The 18372-nt window shown below is 39.4% G+C and overlaps 1 protein-coding gene and 1 long non-coding RNA gene across 3 annotated transcripts in view; both read left to right on the top strand.

Annotated features, from left to right (window-relative positions):
- Nucleotides 1-1371: 1371 nt before the first annotated feature.
- LOC309862005 lies at nucleotides 1372-2909 on the top strand. Its single transcript, XR_014310275.1, has 3 exons — nucleotides 1372-1485; nucleotides 2171-2250; nucleotides 2540-2909. It is a non-coding gene; the product is annotated as an uncharacterized lncRNA (long non-coding RNA).
- A 3187-nt stretch (nucleotides 2910-6096) lies between these two features.
- Nucleotides 6097-18372, top strand: part of CTNNB1 (catenin beta 1) — a 40328-nt gene continuing 28052 nt past the window's right edge. For both annotated transcript variants that reach the window (XM_082725022.1, XM_082725021.1), the window contains exon 1: nucleotides 6097-6235. The gene's annotated coding sequence lies outside the window, so the exon portion shown is untranslated. The remainder of the gene's footprint in view (nucleotides 6236-18372) is intronic.

Below are 18372 nucleotides of genomic sequence, written 5' to 3'. Positions count from 1 at the left end.
TAGAATAATCTTATATTATCTCCTAGAACTAAAATTTCTGCAAAGTCAAATTAAAATGCCATAGCACTCTATCCATTATTTAAGAAACTAATATCATTTATTGTAAGATTTAGAATTGAAACTGAAGATCATCTGATAAAATAGATTTTAATAACTAATAGCCTTGAATACTTAGACCATGCTAAAATGTATACTTTTTGGCTTTTAACAAACAACGAACTGAGGCTGCAACCACAACAAAATATCATTTCTTTCATGGCTTTATTGGAAGAAAAGTCAGAAATGACTAGATCCTTACTCAAGAGCATTTTTTTAGTCAAGTAGTTAGATAAAATTTAATCTGTATGTTTCTCCATTTTCCTAGGCCCAAATTTCATTTTTGCTGAGTGGTGCAAAACAGAAAATGGGCATTTGCTTCTGGCACTGTGACCTTCTCCAGGCCCCTGTCTGAGTTGCCCTGACACATTGTATTTTTGGCACATACTTGCAATATAACCAGCAACCATTCTCCATAAATGCTCAACTTGACAGCAAGTGAGAGTAAAAACAAAAAACAAAAACTCTCTTTTACATCAATGAAGAGTGCCACACTACAAACACATTTCTCTCTTATAAGATGAATGATTTTTTAAAAAGATTAATTCAGATGGACAACTGCTCAACACTGTTATTTTTTCTTCCAGCTATACTCATGAATCCACCTAATTTTTGTTTTAAAACCAAGTGAGCTCTTAAATATTATGAACTATCTCTAATTTTTTCAAAAGAAATCTATAGCTGGTCCATCCCTTTTCCAACTAGGACATAGCATTAAACCTCCACATGCTTAAAAACACCATCTTCTCCACCTCTGTACATACACACATACACACCAGATCCAACTCCACACTTACCACTGATGACTAAACCATTTGAGATGGCGTGATGGGGGCCAGGGGGAAAGGGGCTGGAGAGGATTTTATTTATTTTTTTTACAATAGGCATGCATTATATTTACCAAACAAGACATTTTGCTCTGTATTTTGTTTTAGTGTGTGTGGGGAATCATAATTGTATTTAGACTTTATATGGCATGGGTTACTCAGTTCACAGCAGAGGCACCTGCAGCAAATTAATTTGTTGTAGCACATTAATTATCTCATAGCTTCTATTTAGGCTGCAGCTGTTGCTATTATGTTAATAATATTTTTTTTATCACCACTGTATACAACAGGTTATGGAAATAATAGAAATATCTCTTTTTTTGGTTTCCCCCCTGTCGTTTCCATTTTTCTATGTCAGAAGGGAAGACTGAAAGAAATTTAGGCAAATTAAGTCCCAAAGCGCACTATAATTTTCTATTTCTGAACCGATTTGTAAGAGAATGGGTAACTGAAATTAGCAAAGAATCACCCCACACAAAGATGGCGCGTGCAGAATTTGTGAAAGCGAAAAAGAAGACGAAGGAGAAGCAAAAGAGGGACGGAACACTGCAGTGCTGGGGTGGTGAGTGTTTGGATGGGGGCGGGGAAAATGCTGCAGTTTTCATGAAATAATAAGGTGGGGGAAAAGAGGCATACAAAGAGTAGGTTTTTCATTGTTTGTAAAATATAAACACAGATGAATTCTGTCTTTGGTTTGTTCATGCTTTTCACTCTGCACAGCAGGGATGTTCTTAAGAAGTTGCCCTCTGCGAAATTTCACTAAATGGGAACCGTGGACCCTGCATGATGGGATTATAATCACACCAGCCACTCCTTTTACATAATTTTTTGTTTAAGATCCAGTAAGACTCCCTGTTTTTAATATATATAAAGAAATAGACATGTATATGTCGATAAACTGAGAGTTTGCGTCCCCATAGCCCAGTGCAGGCTAAAACAAAAAACCGGTGATATCACATCTACAAATCTCAATGGATTCAAAAACAATATGAAAATTTTTAGCTGACAAGAACATGTCTGCTGCCTGCAGTCCCTGCAATAGCTCACCATGTTGCCTACTAACCGAAAGATCAAAAATTATCGATTTCATGGCGCTGCGTGCTCTGGAAAGAAAAGCTACTTTAAAATTTGCATTGTTTAAGAAATGAGTTAAAAGAAAAGAATCATTTTTTTTCTGAACACTTTGGGATGTGAAAATGGCTTGTTTTAATCTTATCCATGATTTACTATAATTCTATTATTTTTAGCAGCTGGAGTCCAGAAATGATTTTTTTCGATGAATTTAGGATTTTGCCGCAGTATACATCTGCAGTCCCAGAATCCTCCGGTAAGTTAATCCTTCTTGCGATGGGAAACGCCTTTAACCTTCTTGTGAATGAGATATCTGCAACCATTTTGAAATTTTTAATAAAGGGGTGTGTGTGTGTGTGTGTGTGTGTTGGGGGTGGGGGGAGTATGTCTCCAAAGCGTGATTTCTTTGCAATGCAGTGGTATCTGTCTTAATTCTTAGAAACATTGAGAAACATATACCTTTGTGTTCTTTGAATATCATGGATGATGTCTCCATTGCTTTTCCTTCACACTTTGTATGGTAGCCATTAACTGTGCTTCCTTAGTATGGCAAGGACTGTTGTGTCAAACCAAGGAAGGCCTCGAGAACATGTAACTCCAAGCAGGAAGCCTGTTCCTGGCATAACTGAAGCCGCCATGATCATAGCTACCACTGCCGCTGCCACGGCCACCACCATGGCCATCGCCTCCCACCTTCACCGCCCCTCCCTCCCTCTGCAGTGCACACCAGATGTAAGCTTTCCACAGTGGCTCTCCGCCCGAATTTGCCCAGTGGGTTCCTAGATTACTTCTGTGAGCGAGAATAGCCAACCATGTAGTCTGACAAGAGGTATTTACAACTACTTAGCCTGTTCAGCTGGAAAGAAATCAAAAGATAACACTGAACCCTGAGATGAGGTATTGCAAATGAAAAGTCCCAATCCATAAATAGCCCACTTGATGAGCTGCTAAATGAAAAGCTGATCTGATTTTTTGTCCAATGTTTTCACGTTGTCAGAAAGAAATATTTTTAACAGACCTTCTTAGAGAAATTGGGACTTAATGCTTGTAAGTGCATGGAATATTGTGTAGTCTTACCTTTCTGCTGGGAGAGGTTTCTTCCCAAGGAGGTTTGGATATAGAGTCTAGACGAGACCACACCCTCACTTCACGGCTCTTATTTTTACTGTCTCTGTTTACTTTTAAGTCAGATTGATTAACAGCTACAATTATACATTAATATAAGGGACCTAGTCAAAAGAAGCCAGTCACTCATTTTCCTCTCTCTAAAGGAAGCTCATTGTCTTAGTGCTCAATAAATGTTTAATTAATGGGTTTGATAGTTAACTATCCAAAAAGTGAATGGGCCTTCTTTACAGTGCTGACTTGATTAATGTTTCTTTTGGAAGTACACAAGCAATCTGGGCATTTATTTCTTTGCCTAAAGGTGATTCAAAAGCAGGTGTTTTAGTGAAGGGGAGCTTTACATTCAAGTTCCATGTAGTTACTGCTTGATATGCCAATGGTTTAATATCATGACAAGTAATACTTCCTCTGTTAAACCAGCTGGAGACACTTTGGGTTTCTAGGCACAGAGCCTGAAATTTAAAACCATTTGTCTTCTGCATTTTTTTGTTTGGTTGTTGAATGCAGTCTTTTGCATTAAAATGGATTAATTTATGTCAAACCCAAATGGCCGGCTCTAGAAGAAAAAGGTGTAAAAAGATAACCAAGTTTTTTTTATGAAACATATTGCCCAAGGTCAATTTTGAAAAATCATTTTTATAAAATCACTTAATTCAGCAGCTCATCAGGTATTTTGATGCTTGCATTTCTCCTTGGTTTAATGATAGCGTTTGTCTTCATTTCACAGAAGTTATTCATGTCATATTTTTGGTGAGACAATTGGAACAATTTCTGTTGTTTGAGAAAAGTAAGTAAAAAATTCTGAGCAATATGTTAACTTCAACAAAAAATTTTTTAAATGGTAGTCACCCAGTAATTCTTCAATACACTTTAATTTGATGGGAAAAACAGCTTACTGCATTGTTGCAAATTTTACATTTCCTTTAATAACACTTAAAGCATTAGCAGGGATTTAAAAATCTTAATTTCAAATTTATATTAATATATCCAAATGATAGAAAGCACTTCAGTTATTTCGGCATCTGAATAAAGAAATACAGACACAGAAGGGTTTTTATCCTTTAGATGTATAAATGGTGCAAATATGTCTTAACCAGTTTTAACAGTGTCTTATTGAGGAAAGAAACAAAAACACTACAAAAACAATGTAGAAAAAGGAGACATCCATAAAAAATTCCTCAAATATTGATTAATCAGTCATCTGATTTTAAATGTGACTGTACTCAATCAACTGTGTATTCTTTAATACTATATATAAGGGTTAAAATGGGGGGTCAGTGCCTGGAAATGCTATTTACACTTTTGAGTTTATATGGGAAACACTGCTTTGATGAAATAACTTTTTCTGCTTGAATTCTGACTAGCAGAGTTAATCACCACCATTGGCTTATTTAATTCTACAGAATCACTAGCAAAGGAACAAATGAGAAAGTAATTCTAGACAATGGATCTTACCGAACATCATCTTAAGTGTGTGTACTTTTTCCACTGGTATGGTCATAGCAGTTAAACGTTACCACTGTATGTAGTTTTAAGACAAGGGGAAAAAACACAATTATTTAAAGAATATCTTGGCCCTGAAGCATTAGCTTGCCTAAAGCTACATATTGTACTCCAGGAGTGAAGAGTGATTAAGTAGGTTTCCTCCTTGTACCTATGCATAAAGATCTATTGTGTGCATGCATTAAGTATAGGCATAAAAGCCTCCAGACAACTTTCACTGTTGCTTTTGCAGTCTCCATTGTTTTGGAGTAAAAATAAACATAAAACAATGGACCACAGAAACTGAATCAATCATAATTGTTTCAGCTTTGATAAATGCCAATCTTGCTGGATGACAATCACAACATTTCCAAGGGAAATGAAGACCCAGCTCCAGCTATTAAGACGAATTAAAAAAATGTTTTTGAGGAATCGGAAATCAGTTTTAAAAAATCACAAACTAATTGATAACTCCTTCCATAAACAACATAATCGATTTCTCAAAAAAGTATTACCTTACAAATGTATTTCCTCCAAAGAAACACCCCTACAAATAAATCTATTGATAGTTAGCAGCACTGTGAAACCAAATAAAAATGGAATTGTAAGAATTAACCTAACTGACAGGGCTCTAGATCTAATTCATTTCCATCAGTCATTTGTTCACAGCACGTACTCGTTAAGGACTTGTTGAATTGCGGACTAGGCGCCCATTCTAAGGAGAGTTCACAACCTACGGGAGGGGGGATCGCTGGCGGTCCGGCCCGGCGGTTCACTTCCAGATTGAGGCTGAGCAACCGGTCGGGATGTGGGATCCACGACCCGGACAGCGTGGGGCTTTGGGGCGATATACCGCGAGCCAGTCCTGCGGGGAGTGTGAGGCCCAGACCGCAAACACCGCGGAAGCCCTAACCCGCCGGAGTTCCCTGACCCGACAGCCGGGCGGCGGCGGCGCCCACCAGCGCCCAGGGCGGGCGGGCCCCGATCTCAGCGCCCGCGCCACCGCCTCCCCCTACCCCGGGAGACCGAAGCCGAGAGGCCACCGCCCGCAGGCAGCTGGAAGCGCGCGGCAATCCCACGTCCGCTCTCACGGTCAGGGCCCGCGCGGGGCGGGGGCGCCGGGCTCCGGACAGTGGCTCCCAGTGCCGTCCTCCCTTCACCCCCTAGCCTGCGGGGTCCGGGGCTCCCCGCCTCGAACCACTGCGCCCTCACGGGTCGCCACCCAGAGCCGCGCCGCCGGACAGTCTCTAGCCTCTTGCCCCGGGAACTGCAGGAGAGCGCGCGGGCACCCCGCCCCGCCTCGGGGCGGTCGGTTGCGGGAGCTGGGCGGTGCGGGGACTACTTTCCGCCGCTCGTCCGCGCCCCGCCCCTTGTCCTCGCGCGGCGGAACGCTCCGCGCTGCGCCGGTGGCGGCAGGATACAGCGGCCACTGTGCGCCTTATAAGAGCTCCTTGTGCGGCGCCATTTTAAGCCTTTCGGTCTGTGGCAGCTGCGGTATCCTGGCCCTAGGAGCTGAGAGCGAGGGGAGGCGGAGACGGAGGAAGGTCCGAGGAGCAGCTCCAGTCCCCGCCGAGCCGCCACCGCAGGCCGAGGACGGTCCGACTCCAGCGGCGGGAGGAGCCTGTTCCCCTGAGGTGCTTGGGCGCTCCTTTCCTTACCCTTCCGGGGTTGCTCCCGCTCCTTCTTCGGAGCCAAACTTCGTCGCGGGCGCGCGGTCCCGGCGGCGGCTGGGAACCGGGCCCGGCGCGGCGCGGAGGCCCGGGGTGGGGAGCGGAGGGAGGGGTTGCGGGCCGGGGGCGCCGAGGAGGCGGTGGGGGCGGGCCTCGCCCGGGGGGCGGAGGGCGGCGGCCAGGGCCGGGTTCCGGTCGCGGTGCTCCTCGGGGCCCCGGGGACGCCGCTGGCGGGGAGGGGGCGACGCGAGGGCGAGTCCAGGAGCTAGATGACCGGCGGGGGCGGGCGTGGGGGAGGCTGTGGTTTCCGTCCGGGGCTCCGGCCGCGGGCGAGTTTGGGGGAGGGACCCTGCGCCTCTGGATGCTTCGGACCGGGGTGGGGGGCGGGGTGGGGACGGGGGTAGGGGGCTCCGCCTTCCCAGCCCCAGCCGGGAGTTGGGATACGGACTCTGGGCCTGGGACGCCACCCAGGTCCCATCTGCTGGGTCGATAGGGCCAGTAGACTTTCTGTTCGGATTTCCTCTTTCGTTCTAAGGACGAATTAAGAGAATTCTTAAGAGATTTGCCCCCCCCCCTTTTTTTAAATGCCCCGCTTATGTGAGTTTGGCGCTGGCGCTTGTTTAGATCCAAGCAAGTTTAAACCTTAGAGAAACCAAACTACTAGTGCAGGCGGTGGGATGCGTCAGTAGTGTTTGCACATATAAATCCATGTCCTACACCTATATTTTCTTGTATCGTGTGGGTGAGTGAAAGCGGCATGCAACGTACTGGGAGTCTTGGATTTATGGCGGTGGGTGTGAGACCCTGGAAAAAAACGGGCGGGGGGCCAGGGCGACTGGCTTACGATTTCTTATCAAGTGAGCCGCGGGATTCAGCTCCTGAGTGCTTCGAGAATCTTGTTGGTAAAAATGATTTATTCAAATAGTTTTATGGCAACTAAACATGATTTTTAGAGCACGTTTTCCTTTCAGCAGAGTGAATTTTTCACTCGCTACGAAATTTACCAAATAAAATTCAGGTGTTGCAACTTTTCTCAGTGTTTTGTCTCGGGAGAGGATTTTGAACAGAGCTTTGGAAGTTCTCAAAGCCTGCTTCCGAATCCGCGAAACTTAAAAGCTTTAGCAGTTGGGTGTAGTTGTTCCCTTCATTTTCTGTTCCCTTTTGGAGGGAGCATTGTCTCCATACTTTCTATCTTCCAGACATCTGTGGTCTCCCCTCCCCCCCTTGAGTTTGTGAGTGGTGAATGAAGAGAGACTGGCCTGCTGGTATGCAGAGGTCGGCAAAAGGAAATCGAGGAGTGGTTTTAGTGAAATGAGAGCTTTGTATCATGAATAGGGGTGGTTTAGACTAGACATCGACTTGAAGAGACGGCTATCCTTTGATAAAGTCTAGGCTAATGTTTTTCAGATAGCAGAAGTTACAAAATATTTTATGTGGAATTTAGAAAGCCATTTCATATGGTATTTGGTGAATATTGAGTACCTTTAGTTCGGGTTAACTTGTCTTCATCCTGCAAAACAGTAGACATAGCTTGAACTGTCTTTACATAACGCTTACCGTTAACTATCTGCTTAAATTAGTGACATAAACTTCTACTTTGGAGGCTTTGTTTGGGGTCTAAACTAAGGCTGTTGTAGTATTTATTTTAATTTTCACATTTAAACCCACACATTCCCTAGATTTAAAAAGAGTACCATTGAGGTTTACTGAAGAATATCGTTTTTCAGAATTTGCTTAATTTGCACCCAATATTCATTACGTTGACCCAGTCTTTGTTCTGAAGGCCATGTACAAGGACAAGGCCCTAAAGTGATTGCAACAGTAACTTGAAAAACTTGCAGAAGACTATTCTATAGGATTAAGGGAATCCTGAGATTATTCAAGCCTGAAGTCCTTGAGGGGGAAATAAAATGCACTAGGAAGTTTAGTATAGCATGCAACTTAGAGTCCTTGTGGAGTCCTAAGCTTAAGACTCTCCCAGAGACTGCAACAGTCATTTTAAATAGCTTTCAGGGAAAGCTAAGTTTTTAAAATAGGGTGGTTGATAAAAAGAAAACATTTACCAGTGTTCAAGTGTCAAGTATTCCAGTTTTCTTTATTTGGAACTAATTGTTGTTAGTTATTCTTTGCTAAGATTATTATGTAGAATAAACGTATATTCCAATATTAAAACTTACCAAATTGAATTGAGCTTCCTATTAGTCATGACGAATAAAAATTGATCATATACATAAAGTTTTTGTGCTTGTTTTCATAGATCCTTACCTCCCCAAATAGGAAGGGTAGACATGAAGTAGGCAAATTTCTCAAAGGGTATTTTAGAACGGGGCACTTACAAAGAAACTATGTGCAGATACCCTTTTTTTTTTGTTGAGAGGGTGGGAAGAGTAGCATAAATATTATTGAAACTAGGAAGGTGGATAATTCAAAAGTCTGAATATCTTTTTTATAGTTTTAAGTAGCAGTGAAATTATAGCAAATATACTATAAGATAGTATATAGTATAGCAAATATACTATAAGATAGTATATTTGGCTAAATGAAACTTTTTTTGTTATTCAAATGAAAGACTACATCTGTTGAGTTATAACCTGATTTTGTTTCTCTTTCATGGTTTAGTAGTTGTTGATAATAATTGCAGATGAGTAGGTGGTAAATTTTAAGTTTGTACTTTGAACTTGGTTGGAATTATACTTGATTGCTAACCCAGGGTGGAAGGGGGGTGAATGCTTTTTTGTATAGCACAAACTTCTAATAAAAAATATTACTCTTATGTAGTACTTTGTATTGACTTGTGACATTGTTTTTGAAAACATTAGTTGTTTTAACATTTTTCTTGCAGTTCTCTTCTTGTTCGGAGTATGATATCTTTTGTTGAAGTAGCTTGACTAAAAACATTTTTATACCATAAAAGTAAATAGTAAACATAGCCTAGGAACTGCTTCTGATTATACCAGAGCGTTTAACTATTGTCTCCTCCCTTGTACCCTCATATAGAGAATACTGATTTGCAGAATGAGTTTTCATTCTTTAACAGACAATTGTTTATGTAATATGTTCTAATTATGTGATGGGTAACTAGGCTAATGAGCTAAAATAAGTATATACTTCTCAGGTTCCATGAAGAGAAAATAATGTGGTTTGTGTTGCTTAAAAATGAGTAGGAATTAATTTGTATAGCTTTTATTGTTTAAACTCAGGAGAAAGTTCTTTATTTCCTCTGTTTACCTAAGAGTGCTGCTTGTGTTTTTGTTTCATGCAAGACAGAGCTTGACTCAGTTTGAAACCTAGATCCATCTGTTGAGGCCTGAACCCTGCTATCCTTAAAAGTATGTATAAAATCTACTTTCTCTGAAGAAAGATGCTCTTAACAGAGAAAGTCAGTCACCTTGGAATCTTTTTTTTAGCGTTTAACTGCCTTTCTGAATTTGTTAATTGTGGGCATCTCTTCTAAGAGACATTCCCTATCCTCCAGAGTTTCCCTCAAACCTTATCCAGCAGCAGAATGAGGAGTGTTAGGGCATATTTTCATTGCATGCTTTGGCCATGTTGAGTGCCCTCCAGTGGATATAATGTAATGCTTGTGATGTCCGCCCCCCCCCCCAGCAAGTTTATGTGGAATATTTGAGTAGTTCTGTTCAGAAAGCATCAATCAAGAAATTGTTTGAATTCTAGAATAATGTATTCATCTCAATACCGGTCATTAAAAGATTGTCTTGAGAAAATGTCATCTCAACCAATATTTGTAGCAGAAAGATCAAAGTTAAATTGGGGATTACATTTAATGTAAGCCCCTTTAAGTAGGTTAAATATATCATGATGATAAAACCAAAAACTCACTGTAATAATTTGGGGGTGAGAGAGCATGTATTTAACTGTCTTCTAATGAATTACAGAAACTTAAATTCTTAGGAAAAAGTCAATCAGATTGTCAGTGAGTCTAAAATAAGTGACACAGTAAAACATGAGTTAACTGCTCAACTGAGTTATATTATCAAGGAATGGGTCTGTGTTAGGAACTAGGTAGAAACAACTAGCTCAGTCACTGTGTATGAACTCTAGATTATACTGTCTTGGTTACTATAGACTCTTTGTCATATAAGGCTGTGGATGGTAATGTACTATGCCAATATTTTGTCCTTTAAATTTTTAAATAAAAACCTTTCTCCCTGCTCCTGTATTAAAGTACTTACATTTCTGCTAGTAATTTTTTTTTTTTTTTTTTTTTTAATGAATATACTTGTTTCAGTCTGGATTTTGATGAGTAACAAGAGTGAAGTGTATTCTTAGCTTTTGGAAGTCGAATGTTAATTTTGTGGAAAATTAATCAATTTAGACAAACTTGAAAATGTTGCCTGTTTTACATAAAGAGTGATTGAAGTGAAATAGAAAAGTGGACAGTAGGGAAGAAAAATGATGGTATCACTTGCTGCACCATTTTGCTCTTGGAATTCATTGTAGTTTTTTGAAAATACTGATAATAATTACTGACTAAGAAATACTGTTAGGAGTTGTTTTTGTTTTGTTTTGTTTTTTAAACACAGCAAGAATGCCTTGTTTTACACAAATGGTTTTCCAGAATGATTGTGTTTTTTTGTAATGGATCATTTTTGGAATTAGTAATGTTAAAGTTGATTCTTGGTATTTGCATCATTTATTTTCTCTTAAGGTCAAATAGCTGCTGTTCGAGTTTTCCAAGATTTTCATGAGAAATGAGAGTGGATTTGAAAGTTCTTTTAAAGAGTATGTGCATACAGCTTACTGGAGAAATTCTATTAAGGACTTAATTTATCTCTGAAATTGGCTGCTTGTCTTCATTACTATAACGTACAACCTTTTGACATTCAAGATAAGTGACTAAAAGTAAGATTGCTTTCATAAGCCATATAGGATTGGTCTTCTGTTACAGTGGTGATGACTACTCAATGTTTCTAGGACCAGGTGGCATAGGATAACTGGGACTCTGCAATACAACAAATTGGAGAATACAAATCCCTTCTAAGCAGCCAGTCTTCAGCAGTTCCAGCTATTGTGTGGGAATATAGTATGTTGCCACATCGGTTGATTTTTTTTTTTTCTTAAGAGAAGCAGGAAATCAGATTAATGTGCATCCTTTGATTTGCACATGTTAGTGAATAAAATCCATGTTTTAAGACAGTATTCAGCACAAATTAAATACACCTACTGGCAGGATACTCCCAGTTTGTACATCTGCGGTGGTCCCATTTAGAGTACAGTTCTTTATGATGATATTTCTGTTATATGACAGGATGATACAAATCTGTGGGTTCATACAACATAGGAAATATGATTGTTAAACTATTAGCGTCATGTTTAGGCACTTAGAAAATGCCTTCTATCACTTGGTTATACATTGGGAACTTAAAAGCACTTTTGTGTTCTGTGTGAAATCTGGGAAACTAACACTTTAGTTTAAGAATTATAGTTTTGGTGAAGGAAAAGGAGAAATAACAACTTGGTTATTTAAAGAGCATTTTTTTTTAAAGTTTTTTTTTCTGATTTATTTATTTGACAGAGTTCACAAGTAGGCAGAGAGGAAGGGAAGCAGGCTCCCTGCTGAGCAGAGAGCCCGATGTGGGGTTGGATCCCAGGACCCTGGGATCATGACCTGAGCTGAAGGCAGAGGCTTTAACCCACTGAGCCACCCAAGCGCCACCTAAAATGCATTTTTAAAAGACATTTCAAAACTTAATCTTTGAAGACACTAAAAATGCTGGACATGTTCTGGCTGCATGTACGTAATCCTGTCAGCCTGAAATTTTATTGATGTCTTTAGATCATGTCCTGGTTTTTGTCTGAAGTCTACACTTTTTAACGTAAACTGTTATCAGACCAAATCCAAAACTTAAAAGCAAAGTTTAGATAATGAAAAAATAATTGAATATAAGTTTTACTTAAATTAATGGCATGCTATTACTTGGTTAGAATATGTTTATGCAGGCAGTTAAGTAGATTTTGGTTAAATCCTTTGTTCCTAGGGCAAAGTTTTTCATTTCTAGAGTTAGAAAAGTTGGGTGTTTAATCCTCACGCTACGTGTTTAAGTGACAAGCTATGTCTGGACTGAAAATGCAGTGCATAGAGTATCTTAGAATACTCTATAAAACGGAGTATCTTAGAATAGTGCTACAGTTACATTTATATGATATGGTATAGAATACAAACAACTGATCTTTGGACTTTTCACAAAAACATTTATCTCAGAGGTGCTTACTCCTTGCCCTGTCCCACTATTCCCCATTTAACTTTACAAAGCCACTGTAAAGTTTCTCATATAATATTCTAGAAATTTCCTGCCTCTGATTTCTTATGAACTTGTTGAAAAGGCTGCTCCTGCCCCAGCAGCTTAAATAGTGTGAACAGCTGGATGATGCTGGGGTGAAAATGCTTCATAGCACTTCCCATTTTCTCCCATATTTATTTCTGTCTTTTAATTTCTTCACTAAGGTTTCCACAGTTTTACTCATGATTTCATAATTCACGTGTTGCTGTACAGATTTTTCCTTTTAGCTGATTTGTAACAGATAGGTTAAACAATTAGTTAAAAAGTTGGGTGGGGGGGGAGATACATTTAACCTGTTTAAGTTCTGTCAAGTTCATCAGTTCTCACGGCAGGCATACAAACCGTATCTGTGATTAATAAATCTTAACCTGAAATGCTGGTAGCTGATCTGACTTGGAAGTAAAAGATGTGCAAAGGCTGAAGGGTTAGTTTAATAAGCTTCTTTTATTAAAAGGGTTTTAGGATAGCTGAAATAATTATGATGTATGTATGTATATACATATATTTTATTGTACATTTTTCATATAAAAATGTGAGAAGTTAGACTTACTGCAGAATTTCTTGGGAATGCAATTTGAAGATGATCTTAAATGATTGTAGTAATTTGCTGCATTAAGGGGTGATTGTTGTAAACTTTTTTTAAGTATAATTAAGTGGTTTGGGGGTAAGGATGTAGGGAGTGAGTCTGTCTTTGAAGTTTTCTGTATACTAGATGAGTGCCATATGTGTAAAACAGGAACAAGGGTTTGTTGGAAATATTTTCCAGTCTAACTGTGGAGGTTTCCAAGTGGTGTTCTGTTCTGCTGTATAGAAAGTGCTGGCTTACAATTAAGTTCTTTTTCTGAGCTACTGAAAGATTGCAGCAATGTGACACATTACTTTTATCTACCTAATAGTTCATTTAGATGCAAAAGTAGACATTAAATATTACAGGAAACCTAGTGTGCATGGACATAGAATAGAACTCTTTGGATAGATTAGTAAATTTAGTCTATTTTCTGGCATTTTACAGTTTGGTTTTTAAGTCCAGCTATTTTATTATTTTTATTATCTTCCATTGGAAAAGCCACGTGAGACTATGAAATTAGGTTTATATTGTTATATCTTCTAATTATGCATATTTTGTGTGATCCATTCATGTTGTGAAACTGTTATTCTTTATCTGATAGTTGTCCTTTAGGTCACATTTCCTGCCTTAATTCAGCTGTCATTTTTCCTGGGTCCTGAATCAGAGTGCCAGTCTTTCTATTTCCCATAGAATAAGAAATAAAGAAGCCAGAAAGTTTAAGAGATTAAAAGTCTGGAATACCTCAAGATTGGGGGTGGGGGGTCACTCATGAGGCAGAGAAATGATAGTTTAATTGGTATTGCTCAAACGTGGAAGCTGGAAAGTACTAATTTTTTTTTTTTTGTAAGAATACTTAATAATCATGCTTGAAGAATAGCCTGACTGTATGCTAAGGGGCCTCAGGTTTCTCCCTTTGCCGTTATAACTCAGATCATATTACATTTCTCTAGAAAGCTCAGAGACAGGAAGACTATTTAACCTTCTCTGTTCTTCAAATGAGTCCCCTCTTGCCCCTCAGAACCTAAGCAGGAACTCCTTTACCACCCTATCCGTCTGCATCTTTAAAATGGAGGAAATAGTATATCCTGGTCAGAGGCCAGTCCTGGCTCATGGCTTTTTAAGGACTTTGTTCTTTTAGTTATACCTAACTTCTTTATATTAGTCTTGATCCCTCCAGATTCTAATCCTGTTGCTTTTTTTCTGTCTCCTACCTTTTATCATCCTCCTGAAATTCACTCACTATGCCTTCTATAACTCATACTCATCAGCATACCCTTTTATTTTCAATGTATTCTGGGAATGTTGCCTTCTCTTTATTAATCCCACTGTAACCTAGCCTCTCTCTTGATAATGCTATTTCCCTTGCAGCTCTCTCAGTATCTTTTTGCACACCTTAGTACTAAACAAAGAGATAGAGAAAGTGTCTTTGTTTCTCATTGTCACATCTTGACCATTAGTTTCCAGAATTTCAAACTTTTTACTCTCATCCCATCAAATTATGCTACCCACTACCACTCTTTATTTTAGTCATCTGCCAACTTTCCTGGGGAGGTATTGTGATGTCTGAGGAAAAAAAGAAAAAGTAAGGAGGGTCATCTCCCTCCTTCCTTGAAACACTTCTTTTTTTCTTTAAGATTTTATTTATTTATTTGATAGAGATCACAAGTAGGCAGAGAGGCAGGGGGGCGGGAGGGGGGGGTCAAGACCCAAGCCGAAGGCAGAGGCTTTAACCCCTTGAGCCACCCAGGAGCTCCCTTAACACTTTATTAGCCTGGCTCACTTTCTTCTTTTTTCTGTCATAATTCTTGGTGGTAATCAGTGTCCAAGTAGAATAGTGCTACTCAGAATGTCGTCTGATCTGAACTGTTCATTACTAGTATGGATTATGATAAGAGGTTTGTGCCAGAATATAAATCACCTGTCACTAAATTCAATGGTTTCATGCAGCTGACCTTTTTTTGCAGCAAGTCTTTTTTGATAATGGACGCAGGGTGTTGATGTACAATCTGGCACAAGCTCCTTATGGTGTCTGGTCTGGCTTTTTGAGGAACATTGATATAAAAAATGCCTATGGTTCCTTGATTTCTTTTCCAGTGCTCTTATTTTTCAGTCTTAATTCATCCACATGTTCCCATTTCATATCCTAGAATACCTTGTCTTTCACCAATAACTGTATCCTCTCCAATCTCTTTTCAGGTATGCCACTGTTGTATTCCTCTAGTAAATACTTTCAGTTCCAGCAGCCCTTCACCTCTACCAGAGCCTAAAATCTATACATCTAAGCTTTTCAGTATCCCTCACCCTCACTTATACCCAGTTGAAATTTCATGTTGAATCATAATCACTTTCTTACACATACTCTCAACAACTTTGTCCTTCTCTGGCTTTATGCCCAATGGTCCCTGGTCTATTAGTTGACCCTCTTCTAGGACTTTATCTTCTTCTATTTCTCAGACAACACAGCACCTCCTCCCTATCCTCACTCATCTAATGCCATTGCTTTTCTGTTTCACTAAGCATACTGAATAATTGAAAGAATACCTGCATGCTCCTGTATCTGTGACTGTGCTCTTTCTCTGTCACTGTGGATGAACTGTAGTATTCCAAAATAAGGACAGACCAGTTCATTTGTGTACTAGATCCCATTCCCTCTTGGTCTCAAGAATAATACTACTCTTATCAGTCCCTTCTTTTGCATCTTTGGTTTTTCCTTCTCTACTAAGCTCTTCCCATGAGCATACAAACATGATTATTTTGTTTATCTCATTTTAAAACAGTTTTCTTCCTGTCTCTCCTTTCACCTACCACCTACACAAAATACCTTGAAAAATATGCTAATATTCACTCTCCCTTTAAAACCCCTACCAGCAACCACTGTCAAAAATTTCCAATCCTCATTTCATTTAACCTATTAGTAGCATTTGGCACAGTTGGCTTGAAATGCTTTTTCTTTGGCTTCTAGGCCACCGTGTCTGCTAGCAGTTTTCTTCATACTTCACTGGTGGTTCCTTTTTAGTCTCCTTTGCTTTTTCTGTTATTTCTCTGACCTTTGTGGATGTGGCTGAGAGTTTAGCTTTAGGACTTCTCTTTTTTTGTTGTCCGAATACCCACCAGTCCTACCGCTTTAAACAGATAACATTTGTTTGTGGATAACTTCCAAATTTATATCCCTAGCTTGAGTTTCTCCCCTGAACTCTATATGCTAATATCCAGCTATTTTGAAAAAAAATTTGGGGTGTCTAAGAAGCATTACAAACATAATACATCTAGAACTGAGCTCCCAGTTTCCTGTAAGACTGTTTCTCTTAAGTTGTTCCTAAATGCACCTGATTCTTTCCAGTGACTCAAACTTCTAACAATATTGTTCTTGACTCATTTTCTGTCACACAGCATATCCAGACTCTGTCTACAAGTTGTGTCTGCTTTCCCTTTCCAAAACCCATTTTTTTTTTTTTTCCTAGAACCATGCCATTGTGATCATTTGCCCAGATTACTGCACAGGCCTTCTAACGGGTCTCCGTGCTTATACCTTTGTTCCCCTAAAGTGTATTCTCAACACAGTAGCCAGAGTAATCCTTTTAAAGCAATAGATCATGTAAATTTTTTGTTCAGAAACCTCCAGGTGCTTACCATCTCATTCAGTAAAGGCACTCTGTTCAGCACTCTTTAGCACTTACTTTTTTCCTTCTCTTCTTCTGTGATACTTAATACTTTTCCTCCAACTGGTCAAGCATGCGCCATATCATGGCTCACTTCCTTACCTTTTTCAGGCTTTTTTTTTTTTTGCTGTCCTGTTTGAAATTACAGTCCTTACCTAACTTCCTATCTCCTTTCTTGCTTTATGTTTCTCTTTAGCCCTCATCACTCTGTAACATAATATTTTGTTTTGTTATTTTTCTTCTTTCTTAGTCTACTAGAATGTAAACTCCAGAAAGACGGATTTTTGTCTTTGACCTTGGCTGTTTTCTTCCCATTGCCTACAGGCATGCTGCACAGTAGTGGACTGGTAAATATGTGTTGAGTGAGTATTACCACCTTATTTGGATCATTCCCAATAGCATATAGGTATATTCCAGACCTTTGCAGAGATGGTTTCTTCTTGTCAGTTATGGCTCATGTTCAGATACCACTTCTACATTGAAGTCTTTTCTGTTCACTCATTTTTGTTTTATCATATTCTCTTACTTGGTTTGTGGCACTTATACTCTGAAGAAACATTGTTTACTTGCTTGTTTTTACTTTCTCTCCTGGTCTTGTCTTAGTTTTATATCCCTGGTATCCAGAAGAGTGTCTGGAAGTTATATGTGGTCAGTAAAGGTTGTTGGCTGGGTGAATGTTCTAGAATTGGACACCCTTTGCTTTCCTCCAGCTAATGCCCCATTTATTTGTCTGTTCCATTTCACAGTGTGTCCCTATCTTATGGATATGTCTCCACTTTCCATCTCCCATTCCAGTTCATGCTCTGCTTGAGCTCACTATTGGACCTGCATGTTGACCAACCATATGGATACTTTTCAGCTTTATTCTTGCTGGACTCCCAGCATTTGATACTTTATTTCTATTTTTATTTATTTTTTTCTTTATTCTTCCTATACAGCAATCACCAGTAAAATTTTCTGTAGTAGTGGGAATGTTCTGTATCTATATTGTCTAGTATGGTAGCCATGTGGTGCTTGAGCATTTGAAATATGGCAATCTGAAGAACTACATTTTTAATAAAATTAAATGTAAATGTAAAGTAGCTATTGAATTGGACAGTGCAGTTCTAGAAATACACCCTCTGCGGCTTTTTTTCCCTTCATTGCGCTAAACGCAGTATTACAACTTAATTGCTCAACCCAGGTACTTAAGATTCTTAATGAATTTCTCTTACCCAACTTCAATTTCTCTCATTTATTACAGCCAGTCTGTTGTCTATTTCCAGAGTATTTTTCCAGTGTAGATCTTTTTTTGTGCTTAGTGCTACTGCCCTAGCTTAAACTACCACCATCACCTGGACTATTTGTTATAATTTCTTTACAGGTTTCCTTTCATTATTTCTTGTCCCCTTTTCAGTTTTTTCCCATTATAACCAAAACCAGCTTTTAAAAACTCAGTGGGATATTGGGGCACCTGAGTGGGAACTCAGTCACTTAAGCATCCAGACTCTTGTTTCAGCTCAGGTCATGATCTCAGAGTCCTGAGATTGAGCCCTGCCATGAGCTTCGTGCTCAACAGGGAGTCTGCTTGAG

This window comes from Mustela nivalis (assembly GCF_964662115.1).
Source record: "Mustela nivalis genome assembly, chromosome: 1".
NCBI lineage: Eukaryota > Metazoa > Chordata > Mammalia > Carnivora > Mustelidae > Mustela > Mustela nivalis.
Note: the sequence above shows the minus strand (reverse complement) of the source record. Positions and strands in the feature narration are given on the sequence as shown.